Below are 23264 nucleotides of genomic sequence, written 5' to 3'. Positions count from 1 at the left end.
CCTTTCTTCTTGTACTGAGAGTCTTGTAGGGCTTCTCCGCCCTCGGTAGTTACCGAAAAGGAGTGTTTTCATAGTGGAGGGTGCGTGCGTGGTGTGGATCCTTGGATTAGTCACCTCTTGTGAGGTGGATACCAAGTAAACCAACCGTGTTAGCGTTGTGTGTTTTGTTTCTATATTTTCCGCTGCACATCTTTGAAGAAACAAGCAACGCCGAGCGACGAGCTATTCACCCCCCCCTCTAGCTACTTTTGGTCCTAACAAGTGGTATCAGAGCGAGGCCGCTCTTCACCGGAATCATCGCCGGAAGGGTCAAGCATAACAAGAAGAGCTAGAGGGTGAAGAAGTTGAAGCAAAATCATCAAAAGTCAAAGATTTCAAGAAGCTTAACTTCAAGATGCAATTCCAAGATGGACTTGGATTTGACACAAGGGTGGCTCCACCATACACTTCCACGAGTTTCGATTCTTGGAAATCAAGAATCGAAAATTTCCTTATGATGGAGATAGAGCAATGGTTTGCTCTCATGGAAGGATTTGAAGCTCCAACAAACTCCAAGGGCAAGCCTCTCAAGAAAAGCAAATGGGGTCAAGAGCAAGTTCAAAGGAGCAAGGCAAACGATAAAGTGACCAAGCTTTTGGTCAACTTATTGCCAAGCAATATTTTGGCTCAAGTTGGAGAATTCAAGGATGCCAAGGAGCTTTGGAGCAAGTTGGCATTAATCCATGAGATCCCCTCCACTGTACCGAATCAAGAAGAATCCAAAGAGGGCGACTCATTGGAGCGAGATCAAGAGGAGGACTCCGAGGTTGAGAGATGCTCAACATCCGAAGAAGAAATCCAAGAAGAAGCTTCATCCTCAAGGGAATGCAACGAAGGGAACAAGGAGGGAGCATACTCCTTGTTTCATATTCAAGATGATGAAGCCTCCACCTCTAGGATTGAGGGGGAGCAATCCTTGGTGACGCCGGATCAAGAAGAAGGAGAATCCTCCACATCCGGGTCAAGAGAAGAAGAGGATGAAGAAGCTTCTACCTCCACAAGTCAAGAAAAATCAAATGGAGGAGAATCAAGATCGAATCAAAGGGAAGCTTCTACCTCCGGATCCAAAGGAGAAAGTGTCATCCCTACACATAAAGGTATAAACATTTCAATAAATAATAAAAATCATATAATATGTTTTGAGTGTAGAGAAAGTGGACACTACAAGAGCAAGTGTCCCAACTTAGCCAAAAGGAAGGGCCAAGTAACACAAAAGGGAAAGGAAAAGGCCAAGGAGACCATCCCCGGGACGAAAAAGAGCAAGGAGCACATTGTGTGCTTTTTGTGTCAACAAAAAGGGCATTACCGGAGTCAATGCCCTAAGGGGAAGAAGGTGGTCAAGGCTCAAGGAGGCACTAGTCAAGGGGGAGCCTCCAAGGTAAAGAAGAAGACATCTTTTATTGAGCCTATTCTCTTGCAAAATGGTAAAAAGCATGCTAGGTCAAATTTTTATCATTTTAATGCGATTTATCATAAGAATAGAAAGCATGAGGGCTTTAAGGAAAAGCATGTGGCCCTACATGCCAAAACTACACCTAAGGTTAGGAATGTAGGTAAAAATCTAGGCAATAACTCTAAGGATTTTAGATACAAGCCTAGAAACAAAAATGCTCATGAACCAAAACCTAAGGATCTAATGATAGAAAATCAAGTCTTGAGGTCAAGACTTGATAAAATGGAAAAGACCCTAAAAAGGATGGAAAATATCCTAAAAGGGCAAAATGAGCAATACCTAGGGCTAGGAGCACAAAGGTCATCCAATGGCCATAGAGGTTTGGGATACAAACCAAAGGCTCAGAAGGATGCTCCCTCTTACCATAGAGTTCCATACAGTTATGGAACAAACCCTAGGTCTAGTGGTCAAGTCAAAAATACTAGGGAGGTCATCCCTAAGAGTGTTTTTGCAATAAAAGTGACTAAGGCTTCTAAGAAGTCTAAGAAAGTCACCAACAAGGTCACAAGGGAGGCTATCCCTAAAGTTGACCTAGAAAATGTGACCAAGGCTTCTAAGAAGCCAAACAAGGTCACTAGGAAGGTATCTAGGGAAGTTATCCCTAGTGAATATCTAGAGCATCCAAGGAGCACCAATAGGTGTTGGGTTCCTAGGAGCATCTTCTCTACCCCATAGATGGGTTAGAGAGTGTCAACTCCGATTAGAAGGGTAGTTAACCCAACTTTGAGGAAATTGACACTCAAGGAGCATTTTCAAGGTTTTGTTAACCTTTGAAAATGAAATGGAATTATTATTTGCTCCTTGAAAGAGTAAAATGTGCCTAATGGTGGAAAATTGATGTTATTTTAAATGGCACAAAATTTGAGAAAACATAAGAACTACCAAGTTGGGATTTTGGTATGCTCTTAGGAAATTTAAGGCAATCCGGGCCTTAATTTAAAAGTGCTACTCTTGTGGAAAAATGAAATATGCCAACATTTGAGGAATATGCTTAATTTCAATTGGCATAAATTAATCAAGGGAATTAGAAATGCCAATTTAGGTTTTGGCGTTTTCTTGACGCACTTAAGGGCAATCTAGGTTTAAGTTGTAAGTTTAGCTAAGGTTTTAAGGATACTTAGATAGCTAATCTAGGTATATTTTATTTATGCTAAACCTTGCCATGATTGTTTGCCCATCATATGCCATGACATCATGTCTACTTTTGCATTCATGACGTATCATGAAAAATACAAAAATACCATGTCATGTTATGCATACATCATGTAGTTATAGGAATATTTCTTTTGAAAGTTATTTTATTTTGATGTATGCCATAACATTATCATGCATTAAGTTTAATTCCTTGTAATTAAGGACAAAAGGCATTTAACAACACTTATTAACAAGTGACATCCTAGGTGGGTGTCTAATATCTCCAAAATGCCTAGATAGATATGCATGATCCCTAGATTAGGGCAAAACCAAAATCTACATCTCACAAAGACCTCTAAGATGACTTGTATGTGTTTTAGTGCACATTAGATACAAGTGAGATGTTAGGAAGATGAACAAAACTCAAGATGTTGATTTAGTGCATTCTTTTGAGTTTTAGGTTCATCAAAACACATAGTTATGTGTTTTCCCATCATTAGGAAAGCTAATGTACGAGTCATGTGCATTATGCCCAAGGAACATGATGGGATATTGGTTTTGAAAATGTTTTTAAATGTTTTTGGAAAACCTTGGTGAAGGCTGTCTTTTGATAGTAATCACCATTGAATAGTTAGACACAAACTTGAAGAAAACACTAAAGTTTTTGCAAGTTTTCAAGTTTGTGTCAATCTTTGAAAATATGATGTATTTTCATAGAAAACTATTTTTCCATGATTAAGTATACCCTAAATAATGTCTACACGAAATTTCATAATTTTTGGATTTTTGTAGAATTTTCTAGGGGTTTTTGAAGTTGACTGAAATGGAATTTCAGCAACTATCAGAGCTCCGATCGATCCATGGATCGATTGGAGTTCCTGAATCGATCCGTGGATCGATTCAGAAGGCAATTCCCGCGAGCAGAAGCTCGCTAGATCGATCAGCCGATCGATCCAGGGAGTCTGAATCGATCAGTGGATCGATTCAGCGAGGTTCAATCGATTGGAACCCAACTCCAATCGATCCAAGTTGCTGATTTTGGCTGGGAAGGCCTGATTTCAGCATCTTTGAGCCTATTTTAGTCTAGGTAACCATTCCAAACCCCTAAAATACATTTGTATACATAAAAAGGGTGTTTTCATGTGAAAACAAGGATGGATTGGTTAAGGAAGGCTAAGTTGAAGTTTAGGTTGAGGTTTGTTTCAAATTTTGAATATTTGAACCTCAAAACTTCTAAAATTGGTTTTCCTAATGGTTTAGGGATTCCAAGTCATTGTTGGTGCAATGACAGAAGTTACCACCATGTCTTTAGGGGGAGGGACTCTTTAAAGACATGAAAATTATTTTCATGAACCTTGGAAGGTGGTTAACCTTCCGTTGTGAACTTGCTCAAGGTTGAGCATTTAAACTTGAAATGGGAAGAAATGGGGAGTGGATATCCTCATCATTTCAAGTGGCAACTCAAGTGGTTGAAAATGCTCAAGGTTGGGTATTTGTCAACATTGAGGGAGAAGTTAAGGAAGAATGAAGGGTATGGGACCTTCATTATTGTGTTGATCACAATGAGTGAAGTGGTGATCACGATGAGCAACTCTTCAGGGGGAGAGTCTTCAACAGATGGAGTTGTTGAAGTGTGCCCAAAATTGGAGCATAGGTTGATGTGTGTCCAAAGACGGGTTGATGTGTTTTATTAGTAGGAGGTTGATGTGTGCCAATAGGGGGAGAATGAAAGGAAGTAAGTTAGGTTTTCATTACCTAGAGGGAGTTTGCCCTCTTAGAATGAAAAGCAATTTATGGGTTCATTACCTAGTGGCATGAAGAAGGAGGCTATAGGATTAGCCTAACTTACATGTGGGATTGTAAGTGTTATTGTGGTATTGTCAAACATCAAAGGGGAGATTGTTGGTACAAGGTTGACCTGGTTAACCAAGCTGAGCCTTGGTTGGGGTTTAGATGTTTGACAATAAGATATTGATCGAAGAAGAGTCAAGTAGGTCAAGGTTGACCGGATACTTGATTGGGAAAAGTGGCAAGTTAGGCAGTAGGAAGTCCTAGTGGTGAAGCTGGGTGAAAGTCACGGTGAGTGAAGCGGTGAAAGTTCTAGTGGTGAAGCTAGGCGGATGGAAAACCCTAGTGAGTGAAGCTGGGTGAAAGTCACGGTGAGTGAAGCCGGTGAAAGTCCTAGTGGTGAAGCTAGGCGGAAGGAAATCCTAGTGAGTGAAGCTGGGTGAAAGTCACAGTGAGTGAAGCCGGTGAAAGTCCTAGTGAGTGAAGCTAGGCGGATGGAAAACCCTAGTGAGTGAAGCTAGGCGGATGGAAAACCCTAGTGAGTGAAGCTGGGTGAAAGTCTGGTGAGTGAAGCCGGTGAAAGTCCTAGTGAGTGAAGCTGGGTGAAAGTCCAGGTGAGTGAAGCCGGTGAAAGTCCTAGTGAGTGAAACTAGGGGATGGAAAACCCTAGTGAGTGAAGCTAGGTGAAAGTCTGGTGAGTGAAGCCGGGCAAGGAAGGAAATCCGGATGGATCAAGGATGATCGGACATACGGTGTTGGGAAGTCCAAGTAGTCAAGGGGAGTGATGCTTGGCACGGGGAAAGTCGGATGGGTCAAGGTTGACCAGACATCGGTGGAAGTCCAAGTGGGTCAATGGAGTGACCGGATACTTGGCACGACGAGTAAAAGTCCAAGTGGGTCAAAGGATTGAGGACACTTGGTGGGAGTCCTAGCGGTCAAGGAGTGACCGGATGCGAGGCATGATGTACCAACAGTCAAGGTTGACGGATGTTGGTTAGGGAGGTTTGGGACTTGGTTTGGGCAAAACCAAGTCTTTGGATCGATCCGTGGATCGATCCGGTGATGGATCGATCGGTGGATCGATCCGGATCTTCCGGAGAAAGCCTGCGGATCGATCGGTGGATCGATCGAGAGGTCCCAATCGATCATCCGATCGATTGGGACGCTGCTGCTTTGGAATAGCCGGATCGATCCGTGGATCGATCCGGCGTTCGATCGAGAGGCGCTGGATCGATCCGTGGATCGATCGAAATCTCTCGATCGATTGAAACATTGAATCGATCGGGATCCGACCGTTGGGTCGATAAAGGCCGCAGGCGCACGATTCCTTCGGTATCGCTTCTCCGATTCACTCCAGATCTCTCGCCAACTCCTCCACAGCGCTCTCAAAGATCAGATCGCCAGTTCTTGAAGGATCTTGGAAGCTTTCCAAGTCAAGAGGCGGATCAAAGGCAAGAAGAGAAGCTAGGGTTAGGGTTTTCTGTACTCATTGTAAGCTTTGCGCTTGTATTTTGTTTCCCTTTCCTTTCTTCTTGTACTGAGAGTCTTGTAGGGCTTCTCCGCCCTCGGTAGTTACCGAAAAGGAGTGTTTTCATAGTGGAGGGTGCGTGCGTGGTGTGGATCCTTGGATTAGTCACCTCTTGTGAGGTGGATACCAAGTAAACCAACCGTGTTAGCGTTGTGTGTTTTGTTTCTATATTTTCCGCTGCACATCTTTGAAGAAACAAGCAACGCCGAGCGACGAGCACGCGACGAGCTATTCACCCCCCCCCTCTAGCTACTTTTGGTCCTAACACTTAAGACTCTGATGATCTGTGAAAATTCTACACTGGACTCCATACAAATAATGTCGCCAGAGTTTAAGTGCAAAAACTACAGCTGCCAGCTCGAGATCATGAGTAGGGTAGTTCTTCTCATAGTCTTTGAGTTGTCTGGAAGCATAAGCTATGACTTTTCCTTCTTGCATGAGTACAGCTCCTAAACCCATCTTGGAAGCATCACTGTAGATGTCGAAACTCTTGTCACTCTGTGGGACTGTCAGAATGGGAGCACTGATCAATCTCTTCTTTAGCTCTTGGAAGCTCTGCTCACATTTATCTGACCATTCGAATCTCTTATTCTTTCTGGTGAGGGTTGTTAGCGGAGAAGCTATCCTGGAAAAATCCTCCACGAACTTCCTGTAGTACCCCTGATCTCTCTGACGTTCTTGGGTCTACTCCAGTTGTTGACCGCTTCCACTTTGGCTGGATCCACTTGAATACCTTCTTTAGAGATAATGTGACCTAAAAACGCCACCTGATTTAACCAGAACTCGCACTTGGAGAATTTAGCATAAAGCTGCTTCTGCTGAAGAGTCTGCAGTACTATCCTCAAGTGCGTGTCATGCTCCTCTGGGGTCCTTGAATAGACCAGAATGTCATCGATGAATACAATGACAAATTTGTCAAGATATTCTCTGAACACTCTGTTCATTAAGTCCATGAAGACCGCAGGTGCATTGGTCACTCCAAAAGGCATGACCACAAACTCGTAGTGCCCATATCTGGTCCTGAACGCCGTTCTGGGTATATCTCTTTCTTTCACCTTCAGCTGATGGTACCCAGAGCGCAGGTCTATCTTTTAGAACACCGTCGCTCCTCTTAATTGATCAAATAAGTCATCGATCCTGGGAAGGGGGTACTTGTTCTTGATCGTCACTTGATTCAAAGCTCTGTAATCTATGCACATCCGCATTGATCCATCTTTCTTCTTGACAAACAACACAGGAGCTCCCCAAGGTGAGTGACTAGGGCGAATGAAGCCTTTGTCAAGTAACTCCTGTAGTTGCTCTTGTAACTCTTTCAACTCTGCTGGAGACATGCGATACGGAGCTTTTGAAATTGGACCGGTTCCAGGAAACAATTCAATCTCAAATTCCACTCACTTGGTTACCAGGATTCATAAACTATAATACTTAAGCCTGGAGGTTTAGAGTTCGAATCCTGGGGGAGGCAAAAATCCACTGCCAGGGGTGGAAAGTCCTAGTGAGTAACGACACGGCCAAAGGGTTGTCGGTCGACGACATTAGAGGTCGCCAAATGGGCCGACGACAAAAGGGCCGCCAGTTGGGCCGCCACAAGGGCTGCCCAAGAGGCCAAAAGGGCCGGGTCGTTACACCAGTGAAAACCTAAGTCACGAATACAAAGAAGAAGAACAACCTCAAGTAAATGAACCTACTAGAACGGTAAGAGCTAACCCAAACTATCTAATTAACCAAATAATTGGTGACCCAGACCTAGGAGTTTAAACTAGATCATCCTGTAGAAATTTAAATCAAATATCTTTGATCTCAAAAATTGAACCCAAAATGATAGAAGAATCCTTACTTGACCTAGACTGGATCATAGCCATGTAGGAAGAACTAGCCCAGTTTGAAAGAAACGAAGTCTGGGACTTAGTACCACCACCTAACAATAAAAAGGTAATAGAAAAAAATGGGTATTCAGAAATAAACTTAGTTAAAATGGAAAAATTATTAGAAACAAAGTTAGACTAGTGGCTAAAGGGTTTAGTCAAGTAGAAGGACTTGACTATGATGAAACATATGCCCTAGTAGCTAGACTTGAGTCTATTAGAATGCTACTTAGCTATATAGCCCATAAAGGATTTAAGCTTTATCAAATGGATGTTAAATCTGCCTTTTTAAATAGGATAATAAAAGAAGAAGTTATGTAGGTCAACCACCTGAGTTTGAAAGTCTAGATCATCCTAACCATATCTTTAAACTTAAGAAAGCTCTGTATAGTTTTAAACAAGCACCTAGGGCCTGGTATGAAAGATTGACCTCATACCTAATTTCCAAAGGATTCAACTAAGGACAAATTGATCTAACTTTATTTGTAAAATCAATCAACCAAGATATCTTTATAGCCCAAGTATATGTAAACGACATAATCTTTGGTTCAACGAATTCAGAATTTTTGCAAGAGTTTATAACCTTAATGAAACAAGAATTTGAAATGATCTTAGTAGGTAAACTAACTTACTTTTTAGGTTTACAAATTAAGCAACCTAATGAAGGAAATTATGTTTACCAACAAAAGTATGTTAAGGAATTACTTAAAAATTTAGAATGGAAAATACCAAGGAAATAAAAATACCAATGGAAACCAACATAACCTTAGATAATGACCCCAAATGAAAAATTCATAGACCTAAAGTACTATAGAAGTGTGATAGGTAGTCTTCTATACTTAACAGTAAGTCGACCTGATTTTATTTGTGGTTAGTATGTGTGCTAGATACCAAACCTGTGCTAAAGAATCCCACTTAACTAACATAAAAAGAATTTTCAGATATCTAAAAGGAACATCAAATGTAGAAATTTGGTATCCTAGAACACTCAATTTTGAACTCATAGGTTATTCTGACTCAGACTATGCTAGCTGTAAACTAGACCATAAAAGTACAGGTGGTGGATGCTAGTTACTTGGACTATCACTTGTCAGCTGGTTTAGTAGAAAGTAATATTGTGTTGCCTTATCTACTACTAAGGCAGAATATATAGCAATAGGAGAATGTGTTGCACAATTGTTATGGATGATGCATACTCTAAAAGATTTTAATTTAAACTTTACAAATATAAAAGTACTAATTGACAATGTTAGCTCAATTAATTTAACAAAAAATTCTATACATCATTCAAGAACCAAACACATCGAAATTAGACACTACTTTATCAGGGATCATGTCACTAAAGGTAACATTGAACTCAAGTACATTGAGTCCAAGTCAAACTTAGCTGACATATTCACCAAACCCCTCCTTGAAAGTGAATTTAGCAACTTACGTCGACAATTAGGAATGTGTTTCATAGATTATGACCACTATTTTCAAATAATTTGCAAATTGTAGGATAAATTTTTTCTTACATTTTTCTCAAAATTCCCTTAGAATTTTTAAAATCAATTTTAGCCTTAGCCTAGATTAAATCCATAAAAAACATGTTCCTATAGATTTAGGATTGAAGCATCTCACCAATACATTAGGGTTACTTTATTGTGTATTACCAAACTTAGAATGGGGTGATATGCATAGGCAGATTGCTTAGACTTAAGATGCTTATATCAGTGCATCAACATAAGTCTGAGTGTTAAATACCAAAAGTACAGTGAAAAGGTTAAATAATCCAGTTTAGTCAAACAAAGACTTAACTTGACTAACCATATGAACACTGCTATCTTCTGATAGTTAGTTATTAACCAATGGTTAGACAGTTAATGACTATTTATAGTTTATTAGATTATTTTGAACTAATCTCATATTTAGGGGGAGAATTGATTTTCAAGTTTTTCTAAAAATTATTTTCAAATCAAACTTATGCTTTTCATAAATCCACCTTTGAAAATACATTTTGGAAAACTCTGTTATTTCTCAATTCATAAGTTTTGAAAAATAAATTTGATAACTATTTCAATTTTTTTGTAAACTACTTTAAACCATCTTTTTGAAAAATATTTTTGAAAAGCTTTACAACACTTAGTATTTTAAATTTTATTCTTGAGTTTTGTTGCAAAACCTAGGATTTTCAAAATTTTATTTCTGGAAAACTTATGTCTTTTCTCACAGTTTTTTTAAGCATCTTCAAAGTTTTTTTAAAAGTAGATTTTGGAAATTATTCTTAGCCTTGTGAAAATCCTGATATAAGTGTTGTAAAAATCAATTTGAAACTCATTTTCATGTTTGAAAATTGTTTTAAAAGATGTCTTGCAAAAACCTTATTATTTTCAAAGCTTCTTAAAAATCGGTTCTATACTTAAGTTCTTTTCTAAAATAGTTTGTAAAGTTAATAGTTTTCGAAACTATTTTGAAAGCCTTTATGGTAATAAAAGTTTTTTTTAACTCCCCCGAATAAATCTTGGAACTTATCCTATTGCCAATTTTTTTTACTCAGCATATTTTTTTCTTAGTTGTCTATTCATGTTTTTGATAAATGACAAAGGGAGAACGTTGGGGATTAAGTTAGCAAACACCGAAATTCGAATAACTAACACCGAATAACTTAAATATTTGTCAATTGAATAACTTAAATATCATTTGTCTATTTATGCTTGCATTTTTTACTAACTTAACATAGGTTGTCATTACATCAAAAAGGGGAGAGATTGTTGGTGTAGTTTGCACTAACAGTTAAACTCAGGTTTTGATGAATGACAAATAAGTTAAGTTAGATTTTGTTGTGATCTAACCACTTGATTAAGTGTACAGGAGAAGTCCAGATAGGTTGATGGGTTGACCGGATATCTGACAGAAAATCCAACTAGGTCAAAGGGTCGATCGGATAGCTGGTATGAAGTCCAGATAGGTCGAAGGGCTGACCGGATATTTAGTAACAAATCCTGCTAGGTCAATGAGCCGACCAGATAGTCGATATAAAGTCTAGACAAGTCGATGGGCTGACCGAATGTCTGGCAAGTTAGTAAGTTAAGGTAAATCACTGGAGGAGAGTGACCTAGTGAGAATGCATCCCAATTGAGGGATAGTAGTCGTTGGTCCTGTTTAGGTCCATTTAGGATCCCTAAACTGAGACCTTACCAAATTTCTAGTCCTGGGAGGACAGAAACTAATTACTACTCTTTATTATTAATTATTATTGTTCTAATATTTATTTTACATGTTATTTGGACTAACATTGTTTTGTAGGACAAAAGGAGCATATTTGCCTTCGGATGAACAGTGTCTCAAGGTGCCTTCAAATAGTGAAAGCATCTTCGTACTGTTCATAGAAGGCACATTCCATAGCTATAAAAGGCGTCTTCCACAGGGTGAAATTTTAACCTCACCGCAGATAAGTGTCGGGCTGTTCGTGATCAAGTTTAACCCATTGGAGGCGCCTTCAACAGCTATGGAAGGCACCTTCCGTACCTTATATAAGGCAGTCTCGAGAAGGCATTCATACGACATTGATATATATACGAGCTACCGCGCATCCTTTTGAGCTTCTGACTACCCCAGGCTTCTGCTACGACTCTACTGCGAAGCTGCTGTGCCCAACAATTACTCTGAGAACTTTCGATCACGGCCAGTAGACCGACACCGACACATGAGTACTCTTACTTCTATTTATAAAAGTGTCGGTAACATTTCATTTGTGTACTTGATTACTGCAAAAGGATAAGTGTAGTGTGTTGCACTTATTCGAACTTTCTTTGTACTCGATTTCCTCTTCTAGAGGTATCGAAAGAGGCCTTTAGTGGGTTACCCATCTATAGGTCCACGAGATCTGGGTCTTGGAGTAGGAGTCGCCGAAAGCTCCGAACCAAGTAAACCGCTTGTGTCTTTCTCGTATATTTTTAATTTCGATTTCATACATACTTTCTGCTGCACATACTTGTGTTTTTAAAACCGACAGAATGAGTTTTTGAAAATCACGTGATTCACCCCACCTCTCACGTGCGATTAATCCAACAATTTTTACGTCGACTCTAGGATTTTGCCCAAAGTGCTCGACCCGCCAAGACTTCGCCTTGTCTAACCGCAGTTAGGACTTTCCACCACCTAGGGTTACCTCCCCCTAGGGTTTTCCACCTGCCTATAATCCACTAGGACTTTTGCCTAAGAGCACTTAGAAGTTTCCTGCAAGCTCATTCAACCTTGTTAGACAACAAGTAAACTTAACTTTGGACCCTTTGCCATAATCAAAACTTAGGTTCGATCATCTAGTGCTCCCTGCACCAGATGATTATTCACATCTCGACTTGTATCTTGAGGTGGTATCCATTCGGCTCTTCCAATAGCCGAAGTCTTGGCCGGAGAAGAGAGGTGGATGAGTGGAGTTATAGCCTTCTTGGTGGGCTATTTAAAAAAATATTGTATACAAAAAAATATTGACAAATGTCCCAAGACTTAGGGGGTGTATTCAATGTTAGACTTTTAATTACTTTGAATGACTTTTATGGATTTTAAAAATCTTAGTGTATTCAATCTAGACTTTTATAAACTTTATAAAAATCTAGTGGTATTCAAATTAAATTTTTATAAAGTTTTAAAAAGTCATGCAGTATTCAAACTTGACTTTTTAAAACTCTATGAAAATCTTTTGGTATCCAAAGTTTCAATAGATTTTCATGGATTATTTTAGAATTCATTGGATATAAATTTTATCCAATAAGAGCTCTCTAAAACACTTGGTACAACATAAAAAATAAAATAAAAAGTCTTCTCATCACCCTTGGGATTTCTATCGACTTCAAATCACCTTAATTTTTTACGAAGAAGTCCTTTCTCTTCTCACTCCTCAATTTTGATTTTCTCTTTGATCTAAAAGGCCCTGTCCATGTTCAACCTCTCGGCGGTCTACATCAACCTCTCAGTATGCATTTTATACGAAGCTGAGAGTCCTTTGAAACACAATTTTCCGATGTTATAACGACAAAATAATGGATCAAAATGGATGGAACGAAATGACAACCGCTTGCAACCTTTACTTCAGTGGCGGCAGGCTATTGGCAGAGAATTTTCTTCGATTGCTCGTGATGGGAAATAATGAGGAGTGTCATCAGGTGAAGCTTGTTGGTGCAATCATGCCCTGGAAGTTTCAATGTGTTGACAATTATTTAAGTTTAGGTTAATACTGTGGAACTAACATGCATTGTGAGTTTGCAGGAGGAGTTTCTTGCAGGTCAGAAGACCAGATGCAAGAGAAGACCAAGAAGGTCGAGGACTGGATTCTTGGCAAAGAGAGTTCTTGCAGGTCAGAAGACCAGATGCAAGGCAAGAGAAGTCCAAGAAGGTCGGGGACCGGATTCTTGGCAAGAGAAGCTCCTGCAAGTCACAAGATTATGTGTGTGATAGGCTCACTGTCAGAGATCGACTGGAAAATCGATTCAGACATGGCTGTGCGGCAGATTGCCTCTGAATCGATCATCCGATCGATTGAAGGTTAGGCAATCGATTGGTAAGGTTCTGCACAGCACAGAATGCGTCTGGATCGATCAGCCGATCGATTCAAGGAACTGAATCGATCGGCCGATCGATCCGTGAACATTTTGTACGAAGCACAGAATCGTTCTAAATCGATCAGCCGATCGATTCAAGGGATTGAATCGATCGGCCGATCGATCCATGAACATTCTGTGCGAAGCACAGAATCGTCCTGAATCGATCAGCCGATCGATTCAAGGAACTGAATCGATCGGCCGATCGATTCACGCAACTGCGATTTCATGAGCAAGCGGCTGAATCGATTCAAACGCTGCCCCCAATCGATCCAAGTCAAATAAAAGAATCTGCACCGTCGATCTTGACGCGATGGCTTCCAACGGATAGTTGTGAATCGATTGGAATATAACCTCAATCGATCCACGGCGATGGCGGCGTGAGAAACGGCTAGTTTTCTCAACGTATAAAACACAGGAAGAAACTGGAAAACCAATAACAACGAAAAACATACCGTTCCATTGCTCTCCAAGCCTTTTGAAAGCTCTCAAGTGATCAAGATTCAAAGCAAAGGGTTCAAGCTCCTCTCCACTACGTACTGAAATCTCACCTGCAAAGAAGAAGCTGATTAAAGCTTGTAATCCTTCTCTACTTCTTCTTTGTAGCGTTTGTGATATTTATTTTGAAGAAAAGGGAGAGGTGTATTTCTGTTAAGGTTTCTCCACCTTCGGTGTGATTCCGAGAAGGAGGGTTTTTGATAGTGAAAGAGTGTGAGTGGTGTGGATCCTTGGAGTAGTCACCTCCTTGAGGAGGTGGATACCAAGTAAATACCGGTGTTAGCATTGCCTTCAGATTTCCGCTGTGCAAAACAAAGTTGGTCAGCAAAAGAAGTGAGCCATTCACCCCCTCTAGCTCAACCGATCCTAACAAAGCTTGTGGTGCATCAAAAAGGAGGAAAATAAACAAAAAAAATTTGTTTGAGGTGGTCGGTGATGCTTCCGTCGTTATCCTCTCTTTGTTTTTAGCCAAAACAAAATAAAAGTATAAAAAGTTGAAACAAAATTATGGACAAATATGCTATTTATTATTTTATTAAAAAATAAATTTAATTAGCTATTTTAGGTTTTATTCAAAAAGAAATATTGTATGAAACCATGGCCACCTACGTCTTTTCCAAGATTGAATACACCCCCTTAAATCTACAAGTTTCCATAAAATTTACGAATGTTTGTAAAAGTCTTGCAAATAAAAGTCTATGGAACTTTATGGAATTCTTTTCACAACTATATGAGATTCTATAAAAGTCAATAAAAATCTATAACTCCACAAAGTCTATCATTAAAAAAAAGTCAATAAAAGTTATTCAATATCTTTATTGAATACGCCCCTCTTGGTTTTGGATTAGTAGTGCGGGAGATAAAGAAATTGCTAGAGTAGTATTGCACGAATTTTGAGGAAAATACTAAAATAATATTAAAATAATAATAACAATTATTATGATAAAGTTTTGTTAAATGTAATATTTCACAAATTCTGACTAATGATGAAAGAATAAAAGTGACTATTTTGAAAAATAAATTTGGAGGGAAAATGGAAGGCGTAAGAATATTTTTTAAACAAATACTATATATAATTTTCTTTATCAAAAAGGACCCCTCTTCTCGATTGGTGGCTTCATCAATTCAGAACGATCTCACTCTGATACCAATTGTAGGATCGTTGCGCTAGAGGGGGGGGTGAATAGCGCTCGTGGCTAGTTCGTTCGTTTAAAACAATCGAGTAAAAATGCAGCGGAATAAGAAAGAAAAGAAAGAAAGACAACAACACAAACACCAAGAGTTACTTGGTTTGGAGCCTATGGCAACTCCTACTCCAAGGCCCGCACGTGAGAGTACTTTCGATGGACAATCACTAATCAATCAAAATAATACAAGTATGTGATTATAAGATTAACATAACTGTAAAGCAAGGAATACCGACAACTACAGATTTAAAGAATTCATCCTTCGGTCATCGAAGCAGCATTTGAGCGTTGAGGAAGTGTTCTCTGAGTAGCGCGCAAGAGCAAAAGTGATTTTGCGTGTTGTTATCAAGCTCCTGGTTGAATGCTACTTATATATGTTATTCTGGGCACTTGGAACCCCTTTGGGCGCCTGAACTACATGTCCCGGTCAATCGACGCACTCCATGTCAACTTATGGATGACTTTTCAAGTCCGAGCGGCTGGACCGCCTGGGCGCCTGTCGCCCGCGTTGGGCAAGGCTGGTCCGGGTGCCTGAACCAATTTTTTCTAGCCTTACTTTTTCTTACAAAACAATATTAGTCCGGGCAATAAACTATATATATAATATAAATTTGGCAGTCTTTAACTGTCTAGTTCTGACTTTGAGTTTCGCTGAAACTTTAGGTTGAACTGACGCTTATTGTTCCCTTCGGGAGAACGCGTTCTCACCTATTCATCTCAGGAGAGTTTACCTATTGCCAGATCGGTCCTCCATGATTGTTTGGACTTTTGCTCAGCGACCTAAGCTTCAGGTATTCATGCTCAACGTCCGCTCCACGATCTGTCTAGACTTCCACTTGGTCTGCGACCACCAGAATTTTCACCTTGAGTTCCCGACTCTAGGATTTCACCCAAAGTGCTCGACCCACCAAGACTTCACCTTGCCTAGCCACAATTAGGACTTTCCACTACCTAGGGTTACCTCCCCCTAAGATTTTCCACCTGCCTATAATCCATTAGGACTTTTGCCTAAGAATATTTAGGACTTTCCTGCAGTTCATTTAACCTTTTTAGACAACAAGCAACCTTAACTTTGGACCCTTTGTCATAATCAAAACTTAGGTTCGATCATCTGGTGTTCTCTGCACAAACATTAGTTAGGTTTAGTTCCTCTTTGGTTACATTCTGTTGGATCGAGACGTGCTAGAGGGGGGGTGAATAGCACTCGTGGCTAAATCGTTTTTCGATTATCGGAAACGTAAGAATTATCGGAGTAATTAAGCAGCGGAATAAAACAAAACAAACACACAGAGACAGGAGGATTTTTACTTCGTTCGGAGCCTTGATCGACTCCTACTCGAAGGCCTGCGATCCTTGATCGCTTCCGGTGGGCAACAACTATAATCTCGATAAAATGATTACAAGATGAAGTACAAGTAACTGGAAAAACTAGTTATACCGACGACAACAGTAGAATTTTGAAGCTTCGGGTCGTCGGAGACTTGTTGCAGCACTTCCGGGCGTCTTTCGGAGCAGACAGAAGACTTGAAACTTGTTATTCTGGTGCTGCTGCTCGAGACCCTTATAAAGGGTGTTCAAGGCGCCTTGAAGCCCTTCAGGCGCCTTAAGCAAAGTCACCATGGAGATCAGCCTGAGACTTGGTGAACTTCATCCATTCAGCGCCTTGACCTACAGGCGCCTTCAACCTTGACAAGCGCCTTGAACTTCATCTAAGGCGCCTCGACCTTGTTGCTTCTGCCTTGCACCTTAGGCGCCTCAAGCTCCATGGGCGCCTGACACTGTTCATTCGAGTTGTAACTTGCTCCTTTGTTCTGCAAAATGTGTTAGTCCCAAACACATACCGCAAAAGTTAGCACAGAAACATAATGAATGATAATAATAAAAGTTTTGACAGCATTCGAACTGTCCGGGTCTGACTTCAGGTTTCCCCCCGGAAACCCTAGGTCGACCCGACGCCTACTGTTCCCTCTATGGGGAACACGTCCTCACCTACTCCACTCTGGAGATTTACCTGTTGCCAGTTCGATCCTCTAGATCGACTGGACTTTTGCTCAGCACTCGACGCTTCCGGACTTTCTGCTGGACATCCGCTTCTCGGCTAGTCCAGTCTTTCACCTGGTTCGCGACACCAGGACTTTCCACCTAGGGTTACCACCCCCTAGGACTTTTGCCTGAAGCCATCGACCTGCCAAGACTTTCCGCATAGGGTTACCACCCCCTATGACCTAGGGTTATCACCCCCTAGGGTTTTTACCTTTACCTAACAGCAGCTAGGACTTTTTCTGAAATACTTATTCAACATGTTAGATCACAACACACCTTAACTTTGAATCCTTTGCCATTATCAAAACTCAGGTTCGATCGTTAGATGATTCCCGCACCAACAATCTCCCCCTTTTTGATTATGGCAACCCAAATTCAAAGTTAAGTAAAAACAAATGCATAAACTGGTTTTAAGTGAGCAAGCTTAAGTATATAAAATCAAATCAACGCCTAACTTAAGCTAACACTTAAACTTTTGTGAAGCTCCCCCTTAATACAAGGTTTCCTTTTTAAATTTTTTACTTTTTAAAGTTTACTTTTGAATTTTCTATTAAAATTTTTACTTTTGAATTTTCTCATTCTCCCCCTTTGCCTTATCAAAAAATAAGCCAGTTTCAATTTTTCTTTTTGAAAAATCAATTAGACAAAACAACAGGATAAGTGCTAAGTTGAAAAATAACTTTTCACCTAAAATTTTGAAAGTACTGAGTTAAAATTTTGCAACACTATCTGAAAGGTAACCTAGAAAATATCTTAGCAATAATATATAACGTTAGGTTTCAAGGTTGGCTAAGTTTGAAAAAAAATTTGAAAGTTGCTCTATGAACCACTTAGCTAAGCCTTTTGCAAACATTGAACTTTGAAGGTTTATCTTAAGTGAAAAGTGACTTAGCTTAATTAAAAAACTTGTTAATTTTTAAGTTGTAGAGAGAGAGTAGCTAAAAGATTTAATTTAGGTTATTTATTCAATTGGTCCTTAAGTCCAAGCATGAGTCAAGTTGAAATGTAATTGGTGTTGATCAAGTATCAGAGCCCTAAAGTATAGGCGTTTTTAACTAAAAGATTGAGTATCCTTTGTCAACTGTCTAACCTTGAGTTACTTGCTGATTGTCTACAGGACAATAGCTTTCACTTGGTTAGTCAAGTTAAGTTAATTTGGTCCAGATAGACTTGACTAGAACTGGAGAACTTAACTTGATTAATGTTTATTGCATATTTAACGCCCAGACTCATATCGATGCACAGATATAAGCATTCTTGAGTCCAGGCTGTACCCTATGCATCTCACGCCGTTCTATGTTTTACAAACACAATCAAGGTAAACCTAGGTGTTTGTGAGATGCTCTGGCTGAGTCCTAGGGGAACATGATTTCTAGGGAAAAATCCTAGGCTAAGTCCAATTTTTGAAATTCTAGAAACGTAGGAATTTTGACAAAATCAAGATTTTACCTAGAATTTATAAAAGGATGCAAGAATATAATGTTATAGTCTCTATTCTACCCAACACATACCTATTTGTCTTCTAAGAGAGCTGAACTCAAGTTCAGGTAAGGGTTTTGTGAAAATGTCAGCTAGGTTTGATTTTGACTCAACATAGTTGAGTATAATATCACCCTTAGCTACATGATCCCTTACAAAATGATGTTTCACCTCTATATGTTTGGTCCTTGAGTGATGAATTGGATTTTTTGTTAGATTTATTGAACTTATATTATCAATTGAAATTTTTGTTTTATGATATTCTAGTTGATAGTCCTTAAGAGTATGCATCATCCATAGCAATTGAGATGCGCATTCACCTAAGGCTATATATTCAGCTTCAGTGGTAGATAAAGCAACACAATGTTGCTTTCTACTTGACCAACTTACAAGGCATTGCCCTATAAATTGACAACTGCCACTTGTGCTTTTTCTATCTAACTTGCATCCAGCGTAATCTGAGTCAGAATAGCCATGAAGGTCAAGAGTGCAAGTTCTAGGGTACCAGAGTCCTATATTTAGAGTACCTTTAATGTACCTAAGTATTCTTTTAACATAGGTTAAGTGTGACTCTTTTGCGCAGGATTGGTATCTTGCGCACATACCTACAGCAAACAATATATCAGGTCGGCTTGCAGTTAGATACAGTAAACTACCTATTATACTTCTATAATATTTTGGGTCTACTGGTTTTCCAACTGGGTCAGAGTTAATATTGATGTTGGTTGCCATTGGAGTATTTATTATTTTTGAATTTTCCATACAGAATTTTTTAATTAACTCCTTAGCATATTTAGTTTGATAAACATAACTTCCATCTTTAGTTTGTTTTATTTGTAAGCCTAAGAAAAAATTAAGTTCACCAACCATACTCATTTCAAATTCATTTTCCATAAGTCTAACAAATTCTTTTAGAAATTTAGAGTTAGTAGATCCAAAAATTATATCATCAACATAGATTTGAGCTATGAAGATGTCTTTATCTACAGTTTTTACAAATAGAGTTGGATCTATTTGACCTTGGTTGAAGCCTTTGGATATAAGGTGATTGGATAACTGTTCGTACCATGCCCTAGGGGCTTGTTTAAGTCCATACAAGGCCTTTTTTAACTTAAATACATGATTAGGATTGTCTAAGTCTTCAAATCCTGGGGGTTGACTTACATAGACCTCTTCTTTGATGAAACCATTTAAAAAGGCTGACTTAACATCCATTTGAAATAATTTAAACCCTTTATTTGCTGCATAGGCTAATAGCATTCGAATGGATTCGAGTCTAGCTACTGGTGCGTAGGTTTCATCGTAGTCTAATCCTTCAACTTGACTAAACCCTTTGGCTACTAGTCTGGCTTTGTTTCTTATGATATCACCCTGATCATCCAACTTATTTCTAAAAACCCATTTGGTGTCTATTATTGATTTATCTATGGGTTTAGGTACAAGGTCCCAGACTTGGTTTCTCTCAAATTGAGCTAATTCTTCCTGCATAGCAATAATCCAGTCTGGATCAGGCAAGGCTTCTTCTATAGTTTTAGGTTCAATTTTAGAAATTAGAGCGATCTGACTAAGGTTTTTATAGGATGATCTTGTTCTGACTCCAAGGTTTGGGTCACCCAAAATTTGGTCAGGTGGGTGAGAAGTGCTTATTCTAGTTGGTCTTATCTGTGAGTCAGAACCTTGTTCTCCAGACTCATTAAGATTAGGTTGGATTTCATCATCGTCTACTGATCTTGGATTAGTGTCAATATTTTCATTAGTTAAATTATTTTCTTCATCAAATATTACATTAGTTGTTTCTTCAACTTTCAAGGTATTTTGATTATATACTCTAAAGGCTCTACTGGTAGAGGAGTATCCTAAGAATATTCCTTGGTTAGATTTGGGTGTAAATTTTCCTAAGTAATCTTTAGTATTTAAAATGTGAACTTTACAACCAAATACTTTTAAATAGTTTAAGTTAGGAATTTTATGATAATATAGTTCATAAGGAGTTTTCTTGTGATGTTTATTGATTAAAATTCTATTTTGAATATGATTTGCAGTATTTATGGCTTCAGCCCAAAATTGGTGATTTAAATTATATTCATTTAACATAGTTCTGGCGGCTTCTTATAGTGTTCTATTTTTACGTTCCACCAGGCCATTTTGCTGAGGGGTTCTAGGACATGAAAATTCATGTAGATATCCATTTATTTTACAAAATTGAGTAAATCTATGATTTTCAAATTCTCCCCCGTGATCACTTCTTATTCTTTTGATTTTAGTATCTTTTTCATTTTCTATTAATTTGCAAAAATTACTAAATGTTTCATAGGTTTCATCTTTTGTTTTTAGAAATCTTACCCATGTAAACCTAGAATAGTCATCAATTATTACTAAACAATACTGGTTCTTGCTTAATGACTTGGCTCCATGTGAATCAAATAGGTCAAGGTGAAGGAGCTCAAGTAATGAGTTGGTTCTTTCTAGATTTGTTGGTTTGTGTGTTGACTTAGTTTGTTTTCCTTGTTGACAAGCATTACAGATTGAGGTTTCAATGAATTTTAGTTTGGGCAGACCTCTAACTAGACCATTATGACTCATTCTTGAAATGAGTCTAGTGTGAGTATGACCCAGTCTTCTATGCCACAAGTCAGTCTCCTCTTCTTGTGTTATTAAACACTTTATTGAGGATGTGGGTAGATTAATCGAGTACATATTATTTTTCCTAAGTCCCTTAAGTGTAATTTCAGGATTTTCAATATTTTTGACTAAACACCTAGTTTTGTCAAAAGTGACTAAGTATCCGCTATCACATAATTGGCTTATACTTAGTAAGTTGAAATTGAAATTATCAACTAACAGAACTTTTCTAATAATAAACTCGGAGCTGAGTTCGATATTACCTCTTCCGATTACTTTAAGTTGACCATTGTTGCCGAATGCAACTGATCCTAACTTTTTTAATTTGAGCTTTGAAAACTTCAATTTATCTCCAGTCATATGTCTGGAGCATCCACTATCCAACATCCATTGATCCAACTCCTACACATGAAGTAGTTGAATTGGTTTCTTTTTAATGGATTAAAGATAGCGTGATTGAAGCAGACACTATGTTTTCTATTCCATTAAAAAAACTTTGCAAAAATTTTTTTAAATAATTTTGAAATTAATTTTGAAAAGATTTTTTTTAAAAAAAAAATCATTTTGATAATAATTTGAAAGATTTTTGAAATAGTTTTTTTTAAAAAAAATTTGAAATAATTTTAAAATGATTTTGAAATAAATTTGAAAGATTTTTGAAATAGACTTTTAAAAGATTTTGAAATAATTTTGAAAGATTTTGAAATAATTTTGAAAGATTTTTGAAATAAATTTTTAAAAGATTTTGAAATAATTTTGAAAGATTTTTGAAATAAATTTTTAACAGATTTTGAAATAATTTTAAAAGATTTTTGAAATAAATTTTTAAAAGATTTTGAGATAATTTTAAAAGATTTTGAAATAATTTTGAAAGATTTTTGAAATAAATTTTTAACAGATTTTGAAATAATTTTAAAAGATTTTTGAAATAAATTTTTAAAAGATTTTGAGATAATTTTAAAAGATTTTTGAAATAAATTTTTAAAAGATTTTGAAATAATTTTAAAATAATTTTGAAATGATTTTTCAAATATTTTAAAAGATTTTAAAATGATTTTGACATAAATTTGAAAGATTTTTTAAATAGATTTTTAAAAGATTTTGAATTTGAACTTTTAATTCCTTAGTCATCTCACTCGATCTAAATTGTCAATCAGGGAACCCTATAATTGTTGTGAGATGAACTATGGTTGAATTTTGAGGTAAGGTTTAACTTTGTGTTAGATTCAGGTTTAGCTTTGGGTTCAACAAGTAAGCATTCTTTGGATAAACTTCTGGGCGATGGTGAGTCACAAGGAACTCATTAAAGTAACCATGCCTTCGAGGTTTCCCAAATAGTCCTACCCATTAAACTTAATACTAAACCATGGTCTAACTAGTTAGGATCCATTTAAGGGTAGCTTCGGTCAGTTCCACTTGGCCAAATGCACCAGGTCGAAGCCATATCTTCCTAGACATGCGATGCCCAAGTTTCCCTAACGTACTATCATCCAAAAACTTCACCAGTACCGTGGGTCAAGTTAAACCTCGCCCGTTTATCAAACCTTAATTACCCTATCGGGTAGTCTACTCTTGTTTACCCATTTCGGGTAGATTAAGTTTGGTTACCCAGTCGGGTAATTTAGTTGGGGGTGCCAGCTATTCTGGATCCTTCTTCTATTGACTTTTGAATTTTTGAATTTAATTTTAAATTTAGATTTTGTAATTTAATTTTGTATTTTTTAATTTCGAATTTTAAATTTAGATTTTGTAATTTAAATTTAATTTATTTTTAGTATCGTTTTTCTTTTTGCTCCCCCTGGATCATGGCCTCGATGTGGCCTATCGAGGTAGTATATTTGATCCTTCGGGACCCAGTAATGACCAAATCCAACTTGATTGATTAATTTGGACTTGGGGACCCATGCTTGGACTGATTTACTACTTTGTTTGTTTATTAAAGATAAATAGGATTTATATTTCTTTTTACTTTTGTAACCTAGCCCAGTTCTATTGTAGACAGCTCTTTGTGTCCCAAGAATTAGATCCAAATTCTTGGAACCTAGA

Source organism: Zingiber officinale, chromosome 1B (assembly GCF_018446385.1).
Source record: "Zingiber officinale cultivar Zhangliang chromosome 1B, Zo_v1.1, whole genome shotgun sequence".
In the NCBI taxonomy this organism is placed as follows: Eukaryota; Viridiplantae; Streptophyta; class Magnoliopsida; order Zingiberales; family Zingiberaceae; genus Zingiber; species Zingiber officinale.
This window is presented reverse-complemented; position numbering follows the sequence as displayed.